Below are 18666 nucleotides of genomic sequence, written 5' to 3'. Positions count from 1 at the left end.
TTGGTCTGATAAGTTAAATTTGAGATTTTTGGTTCCAACCTCTGTGTCTTTGTGAGACACAGAGTAGGTGAATGGATGATCTCCACATTTGTGGTTCCCACCGTGAAGCATGGAGGAGGACATGTGATGTGTGGGGGTGGGGGTGCTTTGCTGGTGACACTGTCTGTGATTTATTTAGTCTTCAAGGCACACTTAACCAGCATGGCTACCACCGCATTATGCAGCGATATGCCATCCCATCTGGTTTGCACTTAGTGGGACTATCATTTGTTTTTCAACAGGACAATGACCCAACACACCTCCACCCGCTATTTGACCAAGAAGAAAAGTGACGGAGTGGTCCATCAGATGACCTGGCCTCCACAATCACCCAACCTCAACCCAATTGAGATGGTTTGGGATGAGTTGGACCGCAGAGTGAAGGAAAAGCAGCCAAGAATTGCTCAGCATACGTGGGAACTCTTTCAATTCTGTTGGAAAAGCATTCCAGGTGCTGGTTTAGAGAATGCCAAAAGTGTGCAATGCTGTCATCAAGGCAAAGGGTGGCTACTTTGAAGAATCATAAATATATTTTGATTTGTTTAACATTTTTTTGGTTACTTCATGACTCCATATGTGTTACAGTATTTCATAGTTTTGATGTCTTCACTATTATTCTACAATGTAGGAAATAGTAAAAATAAATAAAAACCCTTGAATGAGTAGTTGTGTCCAAACCTTTGACTGATACCTTATATATATAGGCCTGGCTCGCAGTCGGCGTTTGAGTTAATTCCAAGAGTGTTCGATGGGGTTTAGGTCAGGGTTCTGTGCAGGACAGTCATGTTGTTCCACACCGATCTCGATAAATCATTTCTGTATGGACCTCGCTTTCTGCACAGGGGCATTGTCATACTGAAACAGGAAAGAGCCTTCCTCAAACTGTTGCCACAAAGTTGCAAGCACAGAATAATCTAGAATGTCATTGGAACTAAGGAGCCTGAACCATGAAAGACCGCTTTACAGTTGGCACTATGCATTGGGGCAGGTAGCATTCTCCTGGCATCCGCCAAACCCAGATTTGTCCTTCGTACTGCGTGATTTATCACTCCAGAGAACGCGTTTCCACCACTCCGGCCAATGTTTGGCAATGTTCATGGTGATCTTAGGCTTGTGTGAGGCTGCTTGCCCCTTGAAAACAGATTTCATGAAGCTCCTGACAAACAATTATTGTGTTGACGTTCCTTCCAGAGGCAGTTTAGAACTCAGTAGTGGGATGGCTGCCGTTTAACGGGCTCCTAACCAACTGTGCTATTTTGTGTATTTTTTTGCATTGTTTGTAACATTTGTTTGTAACATATTTGGTACAAAATGTTGCTGCTACCGTATCTTATGACCGAAAGAGCTTCTGGAAATTAGAACCGCGATTACTCACCTCGAACTGGACAACGTTCTTTTCTTTAATGAGTCCGACGCGGAGGATATACTGTTTCTCCGAGACAGGCCCAAATCCTCGTCATCCTCATGAATAAAAGACGGAGGTACAGGGGGTGGAGATTGGGGTGCATTGTGAGAATTCGTCGGCGAGTGGGTAACCCGCCTCTACCATCCGTTCTATTGGCCAACGTCCAATCACTGGAGAATAAACTGCATGAGCTCCGTTCGAGACTATCCAACCAACGGGACATTAAAAACGGTAATATCTTATATTTCACCAATTCGTGGCTGAACGACGACACAGATAATATACAGTTGGCTGGGTTTTCCGTGCATCAGCAAGACAGAACAGCTATATCGAGTAAGACGAGGGCTGGTGGTGTGTGTCTATTGGTCAATAACAGCTGTTCTCTAATATTATGGAAGTCTCGAGGTATTGCTTGCCTGAGGTAGAGTACCTCATGATACACTCTAGAGCACACTATCTACCAAGAGAGTTTTCACCTATATTTTTTGTAGCCATCTACTTACCACCACAATGTATGTAAGTTGTTTTGTCTGAAATGTTGTTCCCCCTGCTGCTATTGGACCAGGTCTCTCTTGGAAAAGAGATGTTATCTCAGTGAGAAAAACCTGTATAAATAAAGGTTAAATAAAAAAATATAAAAAAAACAAACTGATGCTGGCACTAAGACCGCACTCTATGAGCTGTATAAGGCCATAAGCAAAAAAGAAAATGCTCATCCAGAAGCTGCACTCCTAGTGGCCGGGGACTTTAATGCAGGCAAACTTAAATCTATTTTAACCTAATTTCTACCAGTGTGTCACATGTGCAACCAAAGGGAAAAAAACTCTAGACCACCTTTACTCCACACAAAGAGATGTATACAAAGCTCTCCCTCACCATCCATTTGGCAAATCTGACCATAATTATATCCTCCTTATTCCTGTTTACAAGAAAAAACTAAAGCAGGAAGTACCAGTGACTCACTCAATACGGAAGTGGTCAGATGACGTGGATGCTACGCTAGAGGACTGTTTTGCTAGCACAGATTGGAATACGTTCCGTGATTCATCCACTGGCATCGAGGAGTATACAACCTCAGTCACCGGCGTCATCAATACGTGCATTGATGACGTCCTCCCCACATATCCCAACCAGAAGCCATGGATTACAGTTAACATCCACACCGAGCTAAAGGCTAGAGCTGCCACTTTCAAGTAGCGTGACACTAATCCGGACGCTTATAAGAAATTCCGCTATGCCCTCAGACGAACCATCAAACAGGCAAAGCATCAATACAGGACTAAGATTGAATCCTCTTACTACACCTGACACTCGTCGGATGTGGCAGGGCTTGCAAACTATTACGGACTACATACGGACACCCAGCTGCGAGCTGCTCAGTGGCGCTAGCCTACCAGATGGGCGAAATGCCTTTTATGATCGTTTCAAGGCAAGCAACACTGAAGCATGCGTGAGAGAACCAGCTGTTCAGAACGACTGTGTGATCATGCCAGTGGTGGTCAGTGCTGTTAATGATGAGAGAGGACCATTAATTTTTTTCATGAGCATGGCCTTATTTCTATTGCAGCCTGTTGGATGACTGTCATTCATATTCCATTCACCCAGTTCAATGTAACATCGATAGGTTTAGGCTACTACATGATCCTCACATTTTCCCTATACCCATCATGAGGTTGCTAAAACCTAACCTATGAATTAAAGTTTACAATGTAGGTGCACACAGGTCGAGAGAAAAATTTGAGATGACAAGACAGTGACACATGGACAGACAGGGACACATTCAATACCGCCTTGCACACTCTTGCCCACATCTAGCTTATCTAGGGTGTAATCATTAGTCCAACAGTTGCAAACGAGAATTTTTATTCTATTCAGGTATTTTTACCCCGTTTTGTTTGCTTCCGTTTAAGAAACATTTTTCAAAAGAATTGGTGGAATGAATACACACCTGATCACTTATAAACAAAGTTCACTTTCATAGCAGCCACATTGAATTCATTATAGCCTCTGTGCACTCCTCCTCTCACCTTTTCCCTTTGTTTGTGGACTTCAATGAACAACACATCAGCTGTATGTGACCAGGCAAAAAACACACAATCATGCAGTAACATTACAGTGTATAGTCAGTAAGCAGTTAGACCGGTGGGCCCCGGTTGCAATTAATAAAACCAAAAGCTTACCATGACCTGGAAGAGTTCCAGTGTTGGATAGTCATAGCCAGCTAGCTAACATAGCATTCCTCTGTTTGAACCGGGTGTTTGAGTAATTCAACTAGCCAGCTGCATTTGCTAACTAAGTAATTGAAACTGAAAGTTTAAACAAAATGACACTCTCTCTCTCTCTCTTGCTTCTCCTTCATTTTTGAAGAAATTAATTTCTTGAAAACTGTTCAACTTTTGTCTTCCTCTCTCTGAGTCAACTTCTCACCACATTTTATGCACTGCAGTAGTAGCTTGCTGTAGCTTATGCTTTCACTACTAGATTCATTCTCTGATACTTTGATTGGGTGGATAACATGTCAGTTCATGCTGCAAGAGCTCTGATAGGTTGGAAGACGTCCTCCAGAAGTAATTACTGTGTAAGTCTATGGAAGGGGGTGAGAACCAAGAGCCTCCTAGGTTTTGTATTGAAGTCAATGTACCAATAGGAGGATGGAAGCTAGCTGTCCTCCGGCTACACCACGGTGCTGTTGAGGCTACTGTAGACCATCATTGCAAAACAGTGTGTTTTAATCAATTATTTGATAACGTGAATATTTTATAGAGTAGAGTTTTATCTTTTTCAATGTTTTACTATTTTAATTTTTATGAAATTCACTGTGGAGGATGGTCCTCCCCTTCCACCACTGAGGAGCCTCCACTGGATCACACTCTCAGTAGACGATGTGAGCAAGACCTTTAAACAGGTCAACATTCACAAGGCCGCAGGGTCTTCACTGATATTTTCAACCTCCCTGACCGAGTCTGTAATACCTACATGTTTGAAGCAGAACACCATAGTCCCTGTGCCCAAGAAAGCGAAGGCAACCTGCCTAAATTACTACCGCCCTGTAGCACTCACTTCGGTAGCCATGAAGTGCTTTACAGGGCTTATCATGGCACCCATTGACACCTTTATCCCGGAAACCCTTGACCCACTCCAATTCGCATACAGATCCACAGATGACGCAATCTCAATTGCACTACACACTGCCCTTTCCCACCTGGACAAAAGGAACACCTATGTGAGAATGCTGTTCATTGACTACAGCTCCGCGTTCAACACCATAGTGCCCATGAAGCTCATCATTAACCTGTTGGGGCTAGGGGGCAGTATTTTCACGGCTGGATAAAAAACGTACCCGATTTAATCTGGTTACTAATCCTACCCAGTAACTAGAATATGCATATACTTATTATATATGGATAGAAAACACCATAAAGTTTCTAAAACTGTTTGAATGGTGTCTGTGAGTATAACAGAACTCAAATGGCAGGTCAAAACCTGAGAGATTCCTTTACAGGAAGTGGCCTGTCTGACCATTTCTGGAACTTCTTTGCCATCTCTATCTTTTACAAAGGATCTCTGCTCTAACGTGACACTTCCTACGTCGTCCATGGGCGCTCAGAGCCCGGGAAAAAACAGAATGTCGTCATCCCAGCCCCAGGCTGAAACACATTATCGCCTTTCTCAAGTGGCCGATCAAGGGACTGTGGGCTTAAACGCGTGACCTGGCCGCCCCCGTCTTTGTGATTTTTTCCTCTGTTTGCCGAAAAGGAGATTCCCGGTCGGAATATTATCGCTTTTCTACGAGAAAAATGGCATAAAAATTGATTTTAAACAGCGGTTGACATGCTTCGAAGTACGGTAAAGGAATATTTAGAATTTTTTTGTCACGAAATGCGGCATGCGCGCGACCGTTATTTACCATTTCGGATAGTTTCTGGAACGCACGGACAAAACGACGCTATTCGGATATAACGATGGATTATTTGGGACCAAACCAACATTTGTTATTGAAGTAGAAGTCCTGGGAGTGCATTCTGACGAAGAACAGGAAAGGTAAGACCATTTTTCTTATAGTAAATCTGATTATGGTGAATGCTAAACTTGCTGGGTGTCTAAATAGATAGCCCTGTGATGCCGGGCTATGTACTTAGAATATTGCAAAATGTGCTTCATCCGAAAAGCTATTTTAAAATCGGACATATCGAGTGCATAGAGGAGTTCTGTATCTATAATTCTTAAAATAATTGTTATGCTTTTTGTGAACGTTTATCGTGAGTAATTTAGTAAATTGTTAGCGAATTCCCCGGAAGTTTGCGGGGGGTATGCTAGTTCTGAACGTCACATGCTAATGTAAAAAGCTGTTTTTTGATATAAATATGAACTTGATTGAACAAAACATGCATGTATTGTATAACATAATGTCCTAGGGTTGTCATCTGATGAAGATCATCAAAGGTTAGTGCTGCATTTAGCTGGCTTCTGGGTTTTTGTGACATTATATGCTAGCTTGAAAAATGGGTGTCTGATTATTTCTGGCTGGGTAGTCTGCTGACATAATCTAATGTTTTGCTTTCGTTGTAAAGCCTTTTTGAAATCGGACAGTGTGGTTAGATTAACGAGAGTCTTGTCTTTAAATAGCTGTAAAATAGTCATATGTTTGAGAAATTGAAGTAATAGCATTTCAAACGTTTTGAAAATCGCTCCACAGGATTCAACTGGCTGTTACGTAGGTGGGATGTATTCGTCCCACCTAGCCCAGAGAGGTTAACCTGTTAGGGCTAGGGGGCAGCATTGACACGGCTGGATAAAAAACATACCCGATTTAATCTGGTTACCACTCCTACTCAGTAACTAGAATATGCATATACTTATTACATATGGATAGAAAACACCCTAAATTTTCTAAAACTGTTTGAATGGTGTCTGTGAGTATAACAGAACTCAAATGGCAGGTCAAAACCTGAGAGATTCCTTTACAGGAAGTGGCCTGTCTGACCATTTGTTGAACTTCTTTTCCATCTCTATCATTTACTAAGGATCTCTGCTCTAACGTGACACTTCCCACGTCGTCCATAGGCGCTCAGAGCCCGGGAAAAAACAGAATGTCGTCATTCCAGCCCCAGGCTGAAACACATTATCGCCTTTCTCAAGTGGCCCATCAAGAGACACTAGCTTATGCGCGTGACCCCGACCGCCCCCGCCTTTGGGATTTTTTCCTCTGTTTGCCGAAAAGGAGATTCCCTGTTGGAATATTATCGCTTTTCTACGAGAAAAATGTCGTAAAAATTGATTTTAAACAGCGGTTGACATGCTTCGAAAGTACGGTCATGGAATACTTAGAATTTTATTGTCACGAATTGCGCCATGCGCGCGACACTTCTTTACTATTTCGGATAGTGTCTGGAACGCATCGAACAAAACGCCGCTATTCGGATATAACGATGGATTATTTTGGACCAAACCAACATTTGTTATTGAAGTAGCTGTCCTGGGTGTGTATTCTGACGAAGACAACAAAAGGTAATGACATTTTTATAATAGTAAATATGATTATGGTGAGTGCTAAACTTGCCGGGTGTCTAAATAGCGAGCCCGTGATGCCTGGGCTATGTACTTAGAATATTGCAAAATGTGCTTTCACCAAAAAGCTATTTTAAAATCGGACATATCGAGTGCATAGAGGAGGTCTGTATCTATAATTCTTAAAATAATTGTTATGCTTTTTGTGAACGTTTATCGTGAGTAATTTAGTAAAATGTTAGCGAATTCCACGGAAGTTTGCGGGGGGTATGCTAGTTCTGAACGTCACATGCTAATGTAAAAAGCTGGTTTTTGATATAAATATGAACTTGATTGAACAAAACATGCATGTATTGTATAACATAATGTCCTAGGGTTGTCATCTGATGAAGATCATCAAAGGTGAGTGCTGCATTTAGCTGTCTTCTGGGTTTTGGTGACATTATATGCTGGCTTGAAAAATGGGTGTCTGATTATTTCTGGCTTGGTACTCTGCTGACATAATCTAATGTTTTGCTTTCGTTGTAAAGCCTTTTTGAAATCGGACAGTGTGGTTAGATTAACGAGAGTCTTATCTTTAAATGGCTGTAAAATAGTCATATGTTTGAGAAATTGAAGTAATAGGATTTTTAAGGTTTTGAAAATCGCGCCACAGGATAGCCGTGGCTGTTACGTAGGTGGGACGAATTCGTCCCGCCTAGCCTAGAGAGGTTAAGCTACGGACCCTGGGACAAAACACCTCCCTCTGCAACTGGATCCTGGACTTCCTGACGGGCTGCCCCCAGGTGGTAAGAGTAGGCAAAAACACATCTGCCATGCTGATCCTCAACACAGGGGCACCTCAGGGGTGCGTGCTTAGTCCCCTCCTGTACTCCCTGTTCACGCACGACTGTGTGGCCAAGCACAACTCCAACACCATCATTAAGTTTGCTGAGGACACAACAGTGGTAGGCCTGATAACCGACAATGAGTTTACATGTATTACATTTTTAACTTGAATCCCAATATTACGCTTTATATACATCACAGAACACTGAACACTGAAATAAAACAAAAACGTTTGACATAGGAAAACCATATTTAAAAAGAAACATGGATGAGAAAACTTCCCAGTTCAAATCCTCACCCCCAGTTTAAACACCACCTTCGCCCAATCCTTTGCCCAACCCTGCACCACCTTCACCCAATCCTTCGCCCAATCCTGATTCTAATCAGGATTGGGCGAGCGAAGGTGGTGCTTAAATTGGGGGTGGGGATCTGATGTGGAAAGTTTTCTTGTCCAAGTTTAAAAACATATGGATGAGCTAGTTAAGAAGCTGAGATTTAAAGTAGGCTTCTTTTATTGAAATAGATCATGCCCCTCCTAAACAGTAGATTGTACAGTCAGCTTTCCTGCAAGTTTTTGACTATGACTACGGTGACACCATTTATTGGAAAGCAGTAGTCTTTCCAGCAGGCAAATGACTAATAACCTCATGGGTGGAATGTTATAAATATTTTTCATAATTAAGTTTTCTAGTGTGCCCCTGGAAGGACCCCCCAACCTTAACGGACCCCTCCTCCTTCATCATTTTAATTAACAGTCCCCTGGTAAAAAAAAAAACTTTGCCAATGACCCCATCCAAAGTGCTGGAAGTGTGTTGAGTTTGTGGATCTACTTTCAACACGTCTCCCCCAGAACACAAACTTAATTGAGTATCTGACCAAATGACCTGAGATTTTAATTCCGTGTTAACCGAGATTAGGCCCATGTTATGCACAACCAAGATGAGTAAACCACATGTTCTAACCATACCATGTTGCTTAAATAAGGTCCCCTCATGCTACGGTATGAAAATATAATGATAAGGAGATACAGTACGTCAATGGAGTAGATTGAGGTCCTGGCTATTGCAGCCTCGTGTGGTTTTAGTGTGGCCCCAGGGCAGGTGGTGGATGGAGGATAGGGGGCCATTAGAGAAAAGGTAAATCTAATCACCATTCTGTAGAGTGACAGGGCTTTGTGTTACTGCTGGAGGGAACACTAACCACTGCATCAATACACTGCTCCTCTGACCTCAGCACAGAGTTGTGTAATATAAAAAAAACAGAAAGCAAATCTTCGTTTTAAAAATAAGAGGTGATTTTTTTTCGGAAACAGCAGGTAAATTAGGGTCAGGTAGTTGCTGACTGTCTAAAAGACAATGGAGACCTGCTGTATGGTTTTTAATGTAAGCGTTTAATAGAATATTAGTCTATCAAAGTGTTCTGTGAAAATGTTTTCGTCAAGAGGTTGTGAGATATAGTTGTATAATCATCACGCATGACAATGGGGTTTACTTTTTAACATATTACACGTCACTGAGTGTAAAACTCTGAAATGTTACTGCGCTCTCTGGACGTTTCGTGTTTGTTACGTTTCATTTTGTGTGTTTCTTATTGGTGAGAAAGCACCTACGAGGCATGCAACCAAAGTGAGACAAATTATCCTGATTGATGAAAAACATTCCTGAAGTGATTCTTTTGGCTCAGACCAACTCTTCTCCAGGGAAGACGCATTTACTGTTCCAGATAAAACATGACACTGAGGGTGTTTCTCAATATGCATTCAATATGCAATATGCAATAAGGCATTCTCTTGAGCTTGGTGTCGAGCTTGGAGGGTTCAATAGTGTTGAATGCTGAACTGTAATAAATGAACAGCATTCTCACATACAGTGGAAGTCAGAAGTTTACATACACCTTAGCCAAATAAATTTTAACTCAGTTTTTCACAATTCCTGACATTTAATCCTAGTAAAAATTCCCTGTCTTATGTCAGTTAGGATCAACACTTTATTTTAAGAATGTGAAATGTCAGAATAACAGTTGAGAGAATTATTTATTTCAGCTTTTATTTCTTTTATCACATTCCCAGAGGGTCAGAAGTTTACATACACTCAATTAGTATTTGGTAGCATTGCCTTTAAATTGTTTAACTTGGATCAAATGTTTCAGGTAGCCTTCCACAAGCTTCCCACAATAAGTTGGGTGAATTTTGGCCCATTCCTTGTGACAGAGCTGGTGTAACTGAGTCAGGTTTGTAGGCCTCCTTGCTCGCATACACATTTTCAGTTCTGCCCACAAATTCTCTATAGGAATTGAGGTCAGGGCTTTGTGATGGCCACTCCAAACACTTGACTTTTTTTGTCCTTAAGCCATTTTGCCACAACTTTGGAAGTATGCTTGGGGTCATTGTCCATTTGGAAGACCCATTTGCGACCAAGCTTTAACTTCCTGACTGATGTCTTGAGATGTTGCTTCAATATATCCACATAATTTTCCTTCCTCATAAGGCCATCTATTTTGTGAAGTGCACAAGTCCCTCCTGCAGCAAAGCACCCCTACAACATGATGCTGCCACCCCCGTGCTTTATGGTTGGGATGGTGTTCTTCGGCTTGCAAGCCTCCCCCTTTTTCCTCCAAACATAATGATGGTCATTTATGACCAAGCAGTTCTATTTTTGTTTCATCAGACCAGAGGACATTTCTCCAAAAAGTACGATCTTTGTCCCCATGTGCAGTTGCAAAGCGTAGTCTGGCTTTTTTAAGGCAGTTTTTGGAGCAGTGGCTTCTTCCTTGCTGAGCGGCCTTTCAGGTTATGTCGATATAAGACTTGTTTTACTGTGGATATAGACACTTTTGTACCTGTTTCCTCCAGCATCTTCACAAGGTCCTTTGCTGTTGTTCTGGGATTGATTTGCACTTTTCACACCAATGTACATTCATCTTTAAGAGGCAGAACGCGTCTCCTTCCTGAGCGGTATGACGGCTGCATGATCCCATGGTGATTATACTTGCATACTATTGTTTGTACAGATGAACGTGGTACCTTCAGGCGTTTGGAAATTGCTCCCAAGGATGAACCAGACTTGTGGAGGTCTACAGTTTTTTTTCTGAGGTCTTGGCTGATTTCTTTTGATTTTCTCATGATATCAAGCAAAGAAACGCTGAGTTTGAAGGTAGGCCTTGAAATACATCCACAGGTACACCTCCAATTGACTCAAAAGATGTCAATTAGCCTATCAGAAGCTTCTAAAGCCATGACATACATTTTTGGAATTTTCCAAGCTGTTTAAAGGCACAGTAAACTTCTGACCCACTGGAATTGTGATACAGTGATTTAAGTGAAATAATATGTCTGTAAACAATTGTTGGAAAAATTACTTGTGTCATGCACAAAGTAGATGTCCTAACCGACTTGTTAAAACTATAGTTTGTTAACCTGTTGGGGCTACAGGTTAGCAATGAACCCCGAGTCGGGATTGCTAACAAGGCTGGAAATTCAAAACATCAAAAATCTAATAATTTCAATTTCTCAAACAATCAACTATTTTACACAATTTAAATGATAAACATCTCCTTAATCTAACCACATTGTTCGATTTTCAAAGAGGCTTTACGGCAAAAGCATAAAGTTAGATTATGTTAGGACAGTACATAGCCACAAAAGTACAAACATCCATTTTCAATTCAAGGTCAGGCGTCACCAAAAGCAGAAACCAGCTTGAATTATGCACTAACTTTTGTCAATCTCCATCAGATGACACTCCTAGGACATTATGTTATACAATACATGCATTTTTTGTTCCATCAAGTTCATATTTATATCCAAAAACAGCATTTTACAGTAGCGTGAAATTCAGATTTTTTTCTTCTCAGAAATGCTTCCGGTGAACATAACAAAATTACTATTCGAAAACATTGGTAAATTATAATATTGTCATTCAAAGAATAATATATTATCATCTCGTAATTGCTACCGAATGGCCAAATCTCAAAATAACTTTACTGGGAAATCACATTTTGCAATAAACGGGGTGCTATGCTAAGAACAACAGGCTATGCTATACAGTTTGCATCATCTAAAATCGATAATAACATTGTAAATACCCCCTTACCTTTGATTATCTCCATCAGAAGGCAGGATCCCAGGTCCGGAAGGCATTCCAGGTCCGGAACAAATGTGGTTTCTTTTGACAAAGTTCATAATTTATGTCCAAATAACACCAAGTACTTAGCGTTCATTATGCTCCCACAAAACGTGGTTGGGGGGCTGGTAAAATCACGCCGAAAAGCTAAAAAAACCTAGTAAATAATCTATTTATGTTCGTTCAAACATGTCAAATGTTGTTTAGCATTAATCTTTTGGTCAATTTTTAACGTTAAACATCAGTAATATTTTCACACAACCTATCCTATGTCTAGATAAAAAATGATGACAAACTCACGTTTCTCAGATTTATGCGCAGGCGCAAAAAAATGAAGTGATGACATGTCAACTTCCTTGGATTCTAATTTGCTCTCTGTTTATCATAGACGCTTCAAACAACTTTATAAAGATCGTTGACATCTAGTGGAAGCCGTAGGTGTTGCGAAATGAATCCTTTCTCACTATGGTATCTATAAAACAATGTCCAGATGTGTTGAAGCTGTGTGAATAGCGATGGAAATGGCATCTTTTATGAATCTGTTGAAGCGCTAGGCAAATTGGAGTGGGTCCAATGTGCCTGGCATGCAGGTCTTTATGTGAGCCATGAACAGCTTCTAGAAGCACTTCATGATGACCGGGGTGAGTGCGACAAGGGCGATAGTCATTTGAGCAAAAGCAAAAGCACCTGGTTATCCTGTGCAGAGAGAGTTTTCCTGGATGGCTTGGTATTGTCTGTCTCAAAATGAGCATAGAATGTCTTAAGCTCGTCTGGGAGCGAGAATTCGGTGGGCACCACACAGCTGGATTTGCCTTTGTAGTCCATGTTAGTCTGTAGTCCTTGCGACAGTCTGTTTTGTCTTTTTGCCTCCCTAATGGATTTGTGGAGCTTGTACCTGCTTGCCTTGTACTCGTTGTGAGTTCCTTCTGATGACATTGCAGTACGGGCTCTCAGCATGGTACAGATATCTCCATTCATCCAGGGTTTTTGGTTGGGGGTATGTTCGAATTGTTATTGTGGGTACCTAATCAACACATTTCCTAGAAGCCTGTGACTGGCAATGTATATTCCTCAGTGTTGATGGAAGAGTCCAGGGTGGATGAAACTTAGAACATTTTCCAATCAGTATTCTTAAAACAGTCCTGCAGCTTTGAGGCTGCCTCTGGTTATAGTTCAAAAAGTATTAAATAATGTATATTATTTCAGATGTATTATTGGGACAGCAAAACTACTACTTTATTAGTGGGACTAGTGGGACTAGCGTAGGCAAAAAACATTATTATTTGGAATGCTATTTCTTTCAATCTCTGTTTAAGCTAGACAAGTCATTCAAACTTTAAAACGTGCAGACTGGTCAGGAATAGTGAGCTTGTCTACAACTTTTTAAAAACATTGATACTTTTTAAACTATTAAGCTTTTTGTCCTCCTAAAAAACGAACTCATCCACTTTCACACTAGAGAAGTAGAGAGCGTCATGTGGACGCAAAACAAATTTAACAAGCATCGTATAAAGGGGACCAAGGCGCGGCGTGTAGAGTGCTCATATTTACTTTAATGATAACACTGGAAACAAAACAACAAAACGACAACCAACAGTTCCGTCAGGTAACACATACAAAACGGAAAACAACTACCCACAAAAACACCATAGACAAACCCCAACTTAAATATGATCTCCAATTAGAGACAACACCAACCAGCTGCCTCTAATTGGAGATCATCAAAACTCAACCTAGAACTAGAAAACCAGAAGAAAACATAGAAACAAAAAACATAGACTGCCCACCCATATCACACCCTGACCTAAATAAACAGAAAAACACAACTCTCCTAGGTCAGAGCGTGACAGAAACCGCCCCCCCCCAAAGGTGCAGACTCCCGGCCGCAAACCTGAACCTATTGGGGAGGGTCCGGGTGAGCATCCATACTTGGCGGCGGCTCTGGTTCCGGGCGTAGAACCCTCCCCCCCGCCCACTGATCCCCCCGCTTCTGTGTGTCCGGCGGAACCAAACCGTGGGTCATCGCCAGAGGCTCTGAAACGCCACCCGCCGCTGAAGGCTCCGGGCTGCAGACTGCCGCTGAAGGCTCCGGGCTGCAGACCGCCGCTGAAGGCTCCGGGCTGCAGACCACCGCTGAAGACTCCGGACTGGGGTGCACCGCTGGAGGCTCCAGGCTGAGGTGCGTTGCTGGAGGCTCCGGACTGGGAAGTGTCGCTGGAGGCTCCGTACTGGTGAGCGTCGCTAGGGGCTCTGGACTGAGGAGCGTCGTTGGAGGCTCCGGACTGAGGAGCGTTGCTGGAGGCTCCGGACTGAGGAGTGTCGCTGGAGGGTCCGGACTGAGGAGTGTCGCTGGAGACTCCGGATGGAGAAGCGTCGCCGGAGGCTCCGAACTGGGAGGCGTCATAATAGGTTCCGGACTAGTGACCGTTGCTCCTGGCTGCATGCCATGGATCATCTCTACAGGTTCCGCGCCATGGATCATCACTGGAGGCTTCTTACCATGGATTATCTCTACAGGTGCCAGGCCATGGATTATTCCTACAGGCTTTGTGCCATGGTTTATCCCTACAGGCTCCGGACCATTTATAATCCTTCCAGGCTTTTTTCCAAGGATTATCTCTACAGGTTCCAGGCCATGGATCATCACTAGAAGATTAGTGCCATGGATCATCTCTACAGGCGTCGGACCATCGATTATCACTGGAGGCTTTGTACGTGGAGCTGGAACCGGTCTTACCGGACTGGGGAGACGCACTGAGGACCGAGTGCTCAAAGCAGGCACCGGCCGTACAGGGCTATGGATGCGAACTGGAGGGAGAGTGCGAAGAACAGGCACAGGACGTACTGGATGATGGAGGCGCACTGGAGGGAGAGCGTGAGGAGCAGGCACAGGATGTGCCGTGCTATGGAGGTGCACTGGAGATAGAGTGCGAGAGGCAGGCACATGCTCACCACAAAAGGCACGGGGAGTTGACTCAGGCCTCACCCCTGGCCCAGCCAAACTACCCGTGTGCCCCCCCCCATCCCCCCCAAAAAATGACATACCCAAATCGAACTGCCTGTAGCTCAGGACCTGAAGCAAGGATATGCATATTCTTGATACCATTAGACAGGAAGCACTTTGAAGTTTGTATTATCTTTTACCAGATCTAATGGGTTACTTTCTCCTACAGCAATTTCACATTTCCACAAACAAAAAAACATGTGTCTACTATTTTTTTTAAATGCTAGAGAAAGGCCATAATAGGGGATGGCGCTGGAGGGGAAGGCTGCCGTCTTATCGGCTCTTAACCAATCATGCTATTTTGTTTGTTTTTTAGCGTTGTTCGTAACTTGTTTTGTACATAATGTTGCTGCTACAGTCTCTTATGACCGAAATGAGCTTCTTCAATTAGTCGGATGGGAGGGATATAATACAGACACCCGACCACGCCCAGATCCCCGTTAATCGCTGGAGAAGGAAATGGAGATCCCGCAGAAAGAGATCAGGGTGCCTTGTGAGGATCAGGCGATAAGTGGCTAATATACCCTTGCCTTCTGTCTAACGTTCAATCGCTGGAAAATAAATGGGCCGAACTGAAAGCACGTTTATCCTACCAACAGGACATTAAAAATGGTGATATCTCATGTTCCACCGAGTCGTGCCTGAACAACAACATTAAGAACATACAGCTGGCGGGTTAAACACTCTATCGGCAGGACAGAACAGCAGCCTCTGGTAAGACACGGGGCGGGGGCCTATGCATTTATGTAAACATCAGCTGGTGCACAATATCTAAGGACGTCTCGAGGTTTTGCTCACTGGAGGTAGAATATCTCATAAGCTGTAGACCACACTATCTACCTAGAGAGTTTTCATCTGTATTTTTCGTAGCTGTATTACATACCAGCACAGACCGATGCTGGCACTAAAACCGCACTCAATGAGCTGTATACTGCCATAAGCAAACATGAAAACGCTCATTCAAAGGTGGCGCTCCTTGAATTAGTTTTACTTAATTTCAATCAGCATTTTAAATATGCCACCAGAGGAAAAAAAATTCTAGACCACCTTTACTTCACACACAGAGACACGAACAAAGCTCTTCCTCACCCTCCATTTGGCAAATCTGAGTATAATTCCTCCTGATTCCTGCTTACAAGCAATAATTAAAACAGGAAGCACCAGTGACTTGGTCTATAAAAAGTGGTCAGATGAAGCAGATGCTAAACTACAGGACTGTTTTGTTAGCACAGACTGGAATATGTTCTGGGATTTTTCCGATGGCATTGAGGAGTACACCACATCAGTCGCAGGCTTTATCAATAAGTGCATCGAGGACGTCGTCCCCACAGTGACTGTACGTACATACCCCAACCAGAAGCGAATGATTACAGGCAACATACACACTGAGCTAAAGGGTAGAGCTGCCACTTTCAAGGAGTGGGACTCTAACCCGAAAGCTTAGAAGAAAACCCGTTATGCCCTACAACGAACCATCAAACAGGCAAAGAGTCAATACTGGACTAAGATCGAACCGTACTACACCACTCCAACGCTCGTCGGATGTGGTAGGGCCTGCAAACTATTCCAGACTACAAAGGGAAGCACCGCCGAGAGCTGCCCAGTGACACGAGCCTACCAGACAAGCTAAATAACTTCTATGCTCGCTTTGAGGCAAGTAACACTGAAACATACATGAGAGCATCAGCTGTTCCAGACGACTGTGTGATCATGCTCTCCGCAGCCGATGTGAGTAAGACCTTTAAACAGGTCAACATTCACAAGGCCTCAAGGCCAGACGGATTACCAGGACATGTACTCTGAACATGCGCTGACCAACTGGCAAGTGTCTTCACGGACATTTTCAACCTCTCGACGTCTGAGTCTGTAATACCAACATGTTTCAAGCAGACCGCCATAGTCCTTGTGCTCAAGAACACTAAGGTGCCTAAATGACTACCGACCCGTAGCTCTCATGTCTGTAGCCATGAAATGATTTGAAAGGCTGGTCATGGCTCACATCAACATTATCCCAGAAACTCCATAACCACTCCAATTTGCATACCGCACCAACAGATCCACAGATGATGCAATCTCTATTGCACTCCACACTACCCTTTTACATCTGGACAAAAGGAGCACCTATGTGAAAATGCTATTCATTGACTACAGCTCTGCGTTCAACACCATAGCGTTCAACCACCTCAAAGCTCATCACTACGCTAAGGACCCTGGGACTAAGCACCTCCCTCTGCAACTGGATTCTGGACTTCCTGATGGGCCACCCCCAGGTGGTAAAGGTAGGTAACAACACATCCTCCACGCTGATCCTCAACACGGGGGCCCCTCAGGGGTGCGTGCTCAGTCCCCTCCTATACTCCCTGTTCACTCATGACTGCACGGCCAAGCACGACTCTAACACCATCATTAAGTTTGCTGATGACACAACAGTGGAAGGCCTGATCACCTCCAACGATGAGACAGCCTGTAGGGAGGAGGTCAGAGACCTGACCGTGTGGTGCAAGGACAACAACCTCTCTCTCAATGTGATCAAGATAAAGGAGATGATTGTGGACTACAGGAAAAGGAGGACTGAGCACGCCCCCATTCTCATCTACGGGGCTGTAATGGAGCAGTTTCAGAACTTCAGGTTCCTTTGTCGTCCACATCACCAACAAACTAACATGGCCCAAGCACACCAAGACAGTCGTGAAGAGGGAACAACAAAGCCTATTCCCCCCCAGGAGGCTGAAAAGATTTGGCATGGGACCTCAGATTCTCAAAAGCTTTTACAGCTGTACCATCGAGAGTATCCTGACAGCTTGCATCACTGCCTGGTATGGCAACTGCTCGGCCTCCAACCACAAGGCACTACAGAGGGTAGTGCGTCCGGCTCAATACACTGCTGCAACTCTCTGTTATTATCTATGCATAGTCACTATAATAACTCTACCTACATGTGCATATTACCTCAATTATCTTGACACCAGTGCCCCCGCACATTGACTCTGTACCGGTACCCCCTGTATATTGCCCCGCTATTGTTATTTACTGCTGCTCTTCAATCATTTGTTATTCTTATCTCTTACTTTTTTAGGTGTTTTTTTTAAACTGCATTGTTGGTTAAAGACTTCACTGTAAGGTTGTGACAAATATGATTTTATTTGATTAATATAATATTGCAGTTTAGGCACAATTTAGATTTTGGCCAGTAGATGACAGCAGTGCGCAAAGTTTCAAATTGATCCAGTGAAGCATTGCAATACTGCACATTATTTTGTATTTTGTATCGTATTATTTTGTATCGTCTGCACAAATGTGCCAAATTGGTAAATTGATACATTTTCAAGTACATAACTATAGAGAACATACAACAATGATATGGTAATACAACATTTAAGTTTACACACTCCCAGGAATGTCATACATGATGGATCATCAGCTTTTACACTAACTTTCCCACGTCTAGATGCCGGGGATGGGGTGAGAGTGGAGCCAGAGACAGCAGGGGTTCAAACTGTAGAACCCAGTTCCTACATTTGAATATAAAAATGGCTTTTATCAAACAAAACTATGCTACATTTTATCTCTGGGACCCTCAGGATGACAAATCAGAGAGAGATTGCTGAATGTAAGTACATTATTTACATTCAGAGGTGAATGTATCAAACCAGTTGCTGTGATAAAAGTTATTTGTTTGACAGTATATGAACTTTATTGAACAAAACATGCATGTATTGTATAACATAATGTCCTAGGAGTGTCATCTGATGAAGATCATC

Source organism: Salmo salar, chromosome ssa10 (assembly GCF_905237065.1).
Source record: "Salmo salar chromosome ssa10, Ssal_v3.1, whole genome shotgun sequence".
Lineage (NCBI taxonomy): Eukaryota > Metazoa > Chordata > Actinopteri > Salmoniformes > Salmonidae > Salmo > Salmo salar.
The sequence above is the reverse complement of the archived record's forward strand: the minus strand, read 5'-3'. Positions refer to the sequence as shown.